The sequence below is a fragment of the Platalea leucorodia genome, assembly GCF_965183815.1.
Source record: "Platalea leucorodia genome assembly, chromosome: 4".
Lineage (NCBI taxonomy): Eukaryota > Metazoa > Chordata > Aves > Pelecaniformes > Threskiornithidae > Platalea > Platalea leucorodia.
The window spans coordinates 31,032,538-31,042,468 of record NC_138826.1 but is presented as its reverse complement, the minus strand read 5'-3'; the positions used below and the strand labels follow the sequence as shown (position 1 = coordinate 31,042,468).

General features: G+C 41.3%; 1 protein-coding gene across 1 annotated transcript in view; it reads left to right on the top strand.

Annotated features, from left to right (window-relative positions):
• LRIT1 (leucine rich repeat, Ig-like and transmembrane domains 1) overlaps positions 1-9,931 on the top strand; it is a gene marked incomplete at its 3' end in the record, with an annotated part of 65,801 nt that overhangs the window by 41,389 nt on the left and 14,481 nt on the right.

The window sequence follows — 9,931 nt, the reverse complement described above, 5'->3', positions numbered from 1 at the left end:
TTTCTTGTACTACTGATTGATTAACTAACTCTTGGGGAATTTGAATGCCTGAATCCTGCAGAATGGAAGACAGCAGCTTTCAGAGTCCAAGTGAAACAGATGGTACTTTTTCAGTTATACAACTATTATTTATGTGATTTTTAATGCCTGCCCATTAAAAGTGAGCAACTTGGCCATACTTCTCAATTTTTAACCTACATTTAGAGTAGCAATAGCTATTATATCTACTAGATAGGGCTGTTTCCTTTTAATGGTACTTTATTTCACCCTTTTTAGTGCATTTGTTTCCTCTTTCTTCACTTCTCATTCGTTACTACTTTTCTACAGACCTACTCATTGCCCTAACAACAAGGTGCCGCTAGCATGATAGTTGCTATTTTGACACATAACTTTCTTTATCCTCATAATCCTACTGTGAAATGGGAGCAAAAAGGGAGCTGAAGCACAAGGGATATTGGCTTCCCCCAGCTGAGGCCCCACACTGTGCTGACCTGGCTCTTAGTTGATGGAGATGTCAGGCAGAGTGAGTTTGCTCCAGATGTGGCCAGAGCTTGTTCATGGTTCTCCTGACTACACAGTGGAGGTGCATTCACAGTCAGGGGTCTTGGTTGAAAACAGTGGTGGATTTTTTTGCAGTTTTCCTGAAATCCGTGCTTACAGGCTGTGATGCCCAGGAGAACTGGTCGGAGCTTCAAGGTTGTTGTGAAACTATCTTGCTGTGTTTTGGGATTTCTGGCATTCAATTTACAGCTGTTTTTGATGTAGGTAATTGCCTTGATGTATATGCTCTTGGATTTTGAAGTAGGATTCAGGAGGGCATGATATTTGTTAGGCTATACAGATGTTTGGTTTAAGCAGAGCAAAATTACATTGCACCACATAAATCCATCGTTATGTTTGTCTTTCACTTACCTACATGTCTTGATGACAAAGAAGGTGACAGCCCTGCCTCCTAGCAGGGCAAATGACTGATCTAAGCCTGTGTTTTAATAGTGATCCATTGTGTGTTCTTGCGAAAAATTAGTGTTAGATCTTGTAAATGTGCTGTAAATCTTTTTAGTGTGATTGTTTTGAAAATAGATGGCTCATTGTAATGCTTGTCAACATAAAGCTGCACAGCTCTTCTAGACTAGGGATAAAGGACATAGATATTGTGTGAACTGCCCTCCTGAGGGCTGTCAGGTGCTTTTGGTTGCTTGCCACTGTACTTCACTCTCACTCACAAGCAAACCTTCCAAATGTGTTACACTGCTGGTATTTTTTGTGGTGTGTATTAAAGTCTGTGGCACAGACTTTGCTCATTCCAAAACTATTTTTTCTGTGAAAGTAGGCTACTACCCCAACCCCCTTGGATTTAGCAGATCTTTATTAGAATGAATATTGTGAACTTGTTGGCTGCTTTTCTTCAAGTGTCTTAAAAAATTTCCATGTCTAAACCTTATTTACTTTATCAACGCTGAGTCTAATAACACAAGTCAGTCACAGGCAAGCTTTTCAGTGGTGGTTCAGTGTCTGACTCAAGTGCAATTGGTATCAATAGAAACTTTACGCTTCAGGCTCTCAATATCTATTTTTGATGCTGTGGTAAGCTGACTTTCTAATAGTTCATCGGGATAGTATGGGATGATGTATGGTCCAATATGGCTGCTAAATTCAGTTAGTTATAAAGGGTTTTCTTCAAGCCAAGAGAAAGTGTAAAAGGGGAATAAATTATTGAGTTTGACAGACTCTACTAATTAGAGTTCTTTTTCCAGTTGGTAAAACAAAGCTGCATTCGTTTCCTTTCCCTCCTTTTTATGTAAGACATAAACTTGCATCGTGTATCCCTGTGAAGTCAGTGAAAACATGCAAAGGATAACAAGTTTGCCAAAGACATTTATTAACTCTTTAAATTATGAAGTTTTTAGTCATCCCTTTCTACTTTATGCACTCTTTCGATAGCTACTTGCTGTTTCCAAATTCAGGGGAAAAGGTCTTTCACTCAACCTGATGTTATCTTGCTAATTCATATTTTGAATTCCCACTGATCTCCTCTCTGCATCAATAAAACATCCATTTCATTTTACCCTCTTGCTTAAGAACACTTCACTGGTTACTAATCTGTTTGCAAGGAACATGCAGAAAAAAGATCTGATAGGTTCTTGCCAGATGTCCCCATGGGTTTCATAAGACTGTATGGATTTGGTGGGAGCATATTAATCTTTGTAAAATATGCATTGGTACAAGCACAACAAAAAAAGGTGCAGTGCAAAGATAACAGAGCACTCATGCACTCTGAATTTTCTCCAAGCAATCAATGCAGATTGCTGACATACATACTTTTTTATATTAACAGCAAGAACTTTGCTAAATTGATGTATTATTATTCCTCTGCCTTCCTAATCCTTTCTTCTCATTCAGGTTTAGCCAAATCGTCTTTGACTTTTTATATTCAAAAGCACCTTTAAATGACAAACTTCAGCATATCAGCAGGAGTGGGCTGGGGATACAGCCACGCAGCACTTCAGTTTCATATCACAGAGATGAGTGGTAACCTTGGTCCCCATGAGAAATGCTTCTCATCAAGGAAAGGAAACCAGAAAGCATATTGTCTGGAGGCCTTTTAGTTGCAATTGTGTAAATTTGTTTTGATTTGGAAGCAGTGATTGGGAATACACCCCAGACCCTAAATAGGCACCCAGCGTTGGCTACAGGAGGGACAATGCAGGGGACAAGCCCGCAGAGCAGCATGTGGGCAGGCATCAACCCTTTGGACAAGCCTGCAGCCACGTAGTAACTGTTCTTCTCGGCAGTCTGGCAGCATAACACGCTCCTCAATCGAATGTTCTCTGCGGCTGCCTCCAGAGCTCTTTGGAGGAAAAAGTAGTGGTGAAGGCCTGGGGATGGCCAAGGAGGCTTGGGGGAAGCAGGAGCCATGCTTTTGGGGGGTGAGCATGGCAGCCCCGGAGCCAGTGGGGAGGACACGAGGGTCTCCAGAGCGGGGCTAGTGATCTCTGCGGACAGCATGGGGGCCGGGGGTGGGAGGTGCTGCCTGTGCAGAGGAAGGTAGAGGAAGGGGCTTGCTTGCAAGTGCAGAGCGCCAAGACCAGGGATAATATCCAGGGAAAGCTCCTCGGCCATGCTGAGCCAAAGTGATGGAGCTGTAAATTCAGTGGGAAGTAAGAAAGCAGGAGGGCATCTTCAGAGTCAGAGTCAGAGCCAGAGCAGAAGTGTGTGAAAATCACTTCAAAAAAGGATGCAGCTCCCTCATCTCCTGCCCAAATGCCATGCGTTAACCCTGTGCTTGTCTACACAAGGATGCAGTGCTGGCTGGGTCCAGACAGTCATTCGCAGCCGTGCCGTGGCCTGGTCTCTGCACTTGAGCGGCTGCCTGGGACCAGGCTGCGCTGGGGCTGGCTTTCCTACACACTGCTGCACTTCAGGCATTAGAGAGATGAAACTTGCTGTAGTTTGAGAAGCATCGCCTTTCCCTGCTACTGTTTGAGTTGCCCCTCTAGAGACAGGTAGCTTAATTCATAGTAAATTTAATACATATTTGATAAATATATGTATATCCACTCAGGCTAGAAAATTAACAAAGTTGCTAGAAAACTAATTGCATCCTAGACTTCTTAGTCTTTGCTGGATACACCAATCATGATTGTTATCAAACATGTATAATCGGTGCCTTGATCTGTTACCTGTCTCTCAAAATGGATTTTAGACACCTATAAATAATATGTTTTGCTTTCAGTTAGCCTGCTAATTTTAGGGTCATATACATATTCACAATATAATGAAATATGCTATCTCTCTGTGCTGAATAGCAGCATATTTCAGGACTTCGGAGGAGAAGGCAGTCCTACTGAATATAGGATATACCTGACACTGTTTGTTTAGTTTGCCCTGTGGGGTTCAGGCCTTTCCACAGCAGGCAGAACAACAACTCTTTCAGGAATTACAGTTCAAAGACCAGTACCCACTTCTCAAAGGAAACTCCACTTTCAAGAGGGGCTTTAGTTGTATTAAGAGAGGATTTGCACAGCAGCTCTCCTTTGTTTACTATTGCTCTTGTAAAGAAGCAAACGGGACTCCCTCTGAACCATTCCTCAATGAGTCTATGCTACTGACCATGTACGTAAATGAACTTCTTAGGCCATGTATGACAAAAGCACCTCATTTTTCCTGTCACTGTGATATTGTATATCTTGCTTGTCTTTGTAGTCTTCTACCAGTGTCTCTCTGTAGGGATTTCCTCAAACTTTCTGCTGATACTTCCCTCACAAACATTACTTAAGCCTGAATTCTGCATAGCTTTCCTTGACTTAAGTATAAGATCTGTGTTTACATTGAGAGGGATTCATCACATGTAAATTTTCCCATATAAAACTCAAATGTGCTAATTATCTAGTCTAAGCTAGGCTTTCTCTACTGTTACTGGAGGGAATGGGCAGCTCCCAAGCATCACCTGTCTTAGGACAGGACAAATTGTGCTCTGGAGACACCTCTTGCTCTTCACTGAGTGTTGAGAGAGCCCAGGGGCTACTTCAGATTGATGCATACCTTTCAGGTGGCTATATTAAGGAGCAGTCCAATCATTTGTACCAGAACGTAAAAGATTTGGGGCTTTCCACTTCTTTTCTGTTTTTTTAAACGTTGCCTAATTGATTTAGCTTCTGTTATCCAATCCTTTAAGCTCAGTCTAATAAGCAATTTCTTCAAGCTGAGTTGCCTTTTATAATAGAGTGGAACGAGACTTGTAAAAACTGCATTATGTTATCTCACAAAACTAAATTAATCATGATGAAGGCAAAGCCTTCAGTTGTGGTTTTGTTGTCATCTCTAATGTGAGAATGTTGCTAAATTATTGTTCGTTTTGTAGCTAGCTAATGAAGGAGGAGAGGAGTTTTAAAAATGTGCCATTTCAAACTGATGCTTCCAGGCTCTCTTCTTCAGCTTTCAGTTACTTTAGTCGTGGTAATTTTTTAGTTTTTAGAGAAAAAAACGCAATCAGTTCCTGAATAGAATCTTTGGTAGGCAGAATCTCACCATAAACAGAACTCTTGATCAGGAAATTGCTTTTCAGACAGACAAAATGTATGAACCGTATGTTACATAGATATCTTACAGGTAATCTACCAAGTTGGAATAAGAGAAAATGCCCAGGAAACAAATTGTTTTGCTTATGTTCCTCCGGTGAATGAAGTAACCTGTCAAACACTTTACATGAGACATTGAAGCAAATATAAATGTTAATTTTTAAACATTAATGGGTGCATTTAGTTAATAAGGTAAAAATGCCTAGCATTGTTGAGGCTAAAATACAGGCACTGAGGAGTAAACTGTCAAGAAAACAAGAGAAGCTTGGTATTTTTTTCCAATGTATTGGTAAAAAAGCTTAATGTCCATTGTGATAGATGATTAAGCTCTCCCCAGATAACAGGACCTTCCAAGGACCTGGCACACCCCTTTGCTTCTATGGGAATTTCTCAGGGAAAGCCCTCACCAAAACTTCTCGTTATACATTTCTTGCAGGCTGCAGCAAAAATGCCAGCTCCTGCTGTTGCCCTTGGAGCATCAGCCTTCCCAGTGTTTCTTCTGGTGTGAGTGGGACTGTAAGACTGCTTTTGCCCTAGTGTTGTGGTTTAACCCCAGCCAGCGACTAAGCACCACCCAGCCGCTTGCTCACTCCCCCCAGTGGGATGGGGGAGAGAATCAGAAGCGTAAAAGTGAGAAAACTCATGGGTTGCGATAACGACAGTTTAATAGGTAAAGCAAAAGCCACGCACACAAGCAAAGCAAAACAAGGAATTCATTAACTACTCCCCATCAGCAGGCAGGTGTTCAGCCATCCCCAGGAAAGCAGGGCTCCATCACGTGTAACGGTTACTTGGGAAGACAAACGGCATCACTCTGAACGTCCCCCCCTTCCTTCTTCTTCCCCCTGCTTTCTACGCTGAGCATGACGTCATACGGTATGGAACAGCCCTTTGGTCAGTTGGGGTCACCTGTCCCAGCTGTGCCCCCTCCCAGCTTCCTGTGCACCTGGCAGAGCATGGGAAGCTGAAAAGTCCTTGACTAGTATGAACATTACTTAGCAACAACCAAAACATCAGTGTGTTACCAACATTATCCTCATACTAAATCCAAAACACAGCACTATACCAGCTACTAAGAAGAAAATTAACACTATCCCAGCTGAAACCAGGACACCTAGCAAAAATCCTCTGAAGGAAATAATTGAGTTTCTCTGAAGATGGGTCTGCATGGGTTTAATATTACTGTGTCTGCAGGCAGATGGGACAGGAAAGTCAGCACTTAGAGGAAGCTCCTGATCATCATAGGCTTCCCAAGTTTCTTTTTCACTCTTATCTTGGTAAAGATAGGTCATCAAAATTAGGGAAGTTATATATCTTCAAGGGTTGAACAAATGAAGGATGGGCTGTAAAGCAAATCAGAAGGACCAAAACATGGCACCTTTCCTTTTTGCCCTTCTGTGGGTTTCCTTTGTGCCCTTCTGAGAGGCTACCTGAGGCATGCCCTGATTTTCTGCTATTATCTCCCCAAACTCCCCCTCTCTTATTTCACAAATAATCATATTTGAAAAAAAAAAGTGTATAATGAAGCATTTAGTCCAAGAATAATCAGAAAAAAAAAAAGAATAATTACACCAGCAATGTAATTCTCCTGTTATGACCCCACCACATGCATATATACACATACATTGCATCACTGAAAATAATAGATTGAGAGGAGCTTATTGCTCTGAGAAAAATAGTGTTAAGAAAATAGAATACACCAGGGCAAAAGCTTTCCTTTTCCCTTTCTTCCTACCTTTTCTCCCTTCTTCTGTTTTCTTCTTTTTTTTCTATTTTTCTTGGTCCCTGTGTGTAAGACTTGACTTGCAGCTTCCAAGAGGTTTACTAGAACTGCCACAAGGGCATGTACGTGGCCTGCAAAATCTTGAGGCTGTAGGCAGGTAAATCAGAATAGGAAAGCTGGTGATTATCAGACTGGAAAGAGGGCAGAGGGTTGCTGTGTAAAACATTATGCTCCATCTGCATTCAGGAGCCAGATAAACAGTGCCGGAAGTTTAATTCTTCTTGCATGCCTGAGGAAGCAAAATAAAACAGGCACTGTTTCCTAAGCAGAGGTGACTCTGCAGGGCTTAGACTAATACTATTAAGGTCCAAATCAGAAAAGGTTGTTGCAGTCAGCGATATTACTGCATGACCCCCTCTGTCACGCAGCTAAGGATGCTAAGCCCAAAGTTAGCTGATTTTGTTAAACTGTAGGAACCTTACTGGATTTTAGGGAATGAAGGTACAATAGAGAAGAGGGGCCAGGACTATAAACCTGAAAAAGTTTTATCCACTTAAAATACATGTCAGATATGACTATGGTATGTCCAGTCATCAAAATGGATTACAGTGGACTAGTATGTGGCTGTGGCATCGCAGAGAAGAATAGTATTTTTTTGCTGTGAGAATGATGCTGCTGGACATTACATTTATGCTGTTCCAGGTGTTTGTTTTAGTAACTCTGTGGGTGTGTGCATGTGTGTACAGACACATAAATACTTCTCTGGTCTTACTGTGTATTTGGTTTCCTTCTTTAGAACACTTGTAAAAATTCCCCTTTAGCTACTATTCTCATCAGAAATCAGTCAAGAGCTTATGGCTAGCAGAGCATATGTATTAATTTTTCTATTAATGATAACTTAAGATTTAAATCTGGATGTTTATATATATGTGTGTGTGTATATATATGTGTACAAGTCAGTGATGCACTTGATTAATTTATATGTTTCTTTCCCTAATCTTTGTGTCATGTCTTCTTTGGCTGTGCTCCATTAGAGATAACAGATACCGGTCTTCGATAAAAACTTTTAGAGTGCCTACACCTTACTAGAGCTCCTGGGCATTGTTTCAGTATAAGTGTGAAATAGTCAGCACTTTGTAAACCATACATTCCAGCAGTGAGAATTTGCTGCAATGCTTCTCGTTTCCTCCTTTTCTTCCCCCTCCACCCCCCCCCCCCCCAGCTGTAATGTCAAGAGAGCCGGCATAGCAGAAAGCTGATAGATGGCTGTAGCATGTATGAGTGATACTTGTTTTGAGCTTTAAAGGTCTTTTTGTGTGTGTAACAAAACTAGTCAGAAACATCAGTATCCTCAAAAAGATTCACTCTGTGCAACTCAGTTGTGTTTTTCACATTTCTGTTATTTTTTTGACATTACCTTGGTGGATGGTTTTATACATGGAATTATACATATTTTCTGTGCATTTATTGTTTGTGACTGGAAGCATCTTCCAGCTTCCATCTAGTGGGCAACACAAGTTCACCCTCTCATTAGCACTCAAGACTAATAGCCTCAAAGACAGGTTTGCAGAGGGCTTTTAAGAAAGAGATAGTTAGATCATCTGCTGTTTTGCCTCTGCAGAGGAGTTTACAGAGAGTTTGTCCCAGAGAATTTTGCTCTGGGGTCTTGTACGTCTGACCCCAGTGGCATTTGCCTGTGCTTGTGGGACTTTTGGAGAAGAAGAGTAGAAGAGCCATGGCTGGCCCAATCCTCCCTTAAAGTGAGGCAAAAGTTCATGTCAACTCCTCCACCCCAGGACCAAACTTGCCTTACTGCTTACTGAGAGGATCACACTCCCGTTGGACCTGAAGGTCCTGGGTACAATAGTGTCATGGACACCCAGCACTTTAAATTTGTGTCAGTCATGACAAGACCTGCCTAGGTGCACGAGCCCAAAGGGAGGAGGAGGGAGAGACGAGGTGGATTGGTGTACACCTCCATCTTCCGCTAGACTTTGCCTCACTGAGCATTGCTGGTTGCAACGTGGCTTGCTTCTGCTGCGTGGACAGAAATGGGTCAAATGCTGCATTCATAAGGGAGGCATACGCATTTACCTCCCCCTTGGGTTAGAGTCTGTACTCACTTTTGCTGTTCTGTACTGGCTATAACAACGAAGGTATATGTATGCACAAAAGAAATGCCACTGATAGACTTTTAATGCTCCATGCCAAAAAACTGTTTAGGTGTCTTTTATTTCTTCAGCATGTCTAGAGGTCTATTAATGACTTCAGTGCTCTAGGTCTGGAGGAGCTGCCTTCATCAGCATTAAGTGCAAGATCCAATTTAGAATGACGTAATGCATTAACGTGCTCTCAACTTGCATCAGTGGGAAGGATTTTCCACTTTACAAGATGTGCCCTGCCAGAAGCTTCTTGGAGAGGCATTTACCTAATGAAATTGATTTAGTGTCTGGCCTGTGTTGCCTGCTAATAAAACCTTTCAGACCAAATCATGATAATAACGTATTTTATGGCTTTCATTTATAATAAAATATGATGTTTTACTTGCTTTATATGTATATAAATCCCCATAAGTATATGGGGAAAAGAAGTAAAAATAAATTCTGTCCAATGGCCATATTAAAAATGAGTGACTTAGTGGAGCATGCTGAGTTTGTCACTCAAGTTTTCCTTTTGAGCTTGTGAGTAGAATCTGCTGATAAAACATTTCTGGGTTCAAAAAAGTCTATATGGGAAAAAAATGGAAACTATAATGTCAAGTAATTAACTTAATCTTATTAAGAACAAACCAAAAAAATTTCTCTAAATTATATGCCACTCAAGAAAGATAGAAAGATTGTCATGTGCTGAACTTTGCTGACAGTAGACTTTGACCCCATTTGCTTCGCATTTACTTACACCAAAAATATAAACAGGGGATCTGGTTATTCTCAGAGAATGCAAACCAAATTCTTACACTTCTGCTGAATGGCACTTGCTGGTGGCTTCTTTGTATGTTTTTTTGTCCAGCTGGTATTTTTAGCTTGATGCAGAGAAGAAACTCCTTACTTCCTAAGTAAGCAGCAAGGAGCACTATTTTTATGATTTAGAGTGCAGAATTGTGCCATGGAAGTGAAGTGCCTAACTCCCA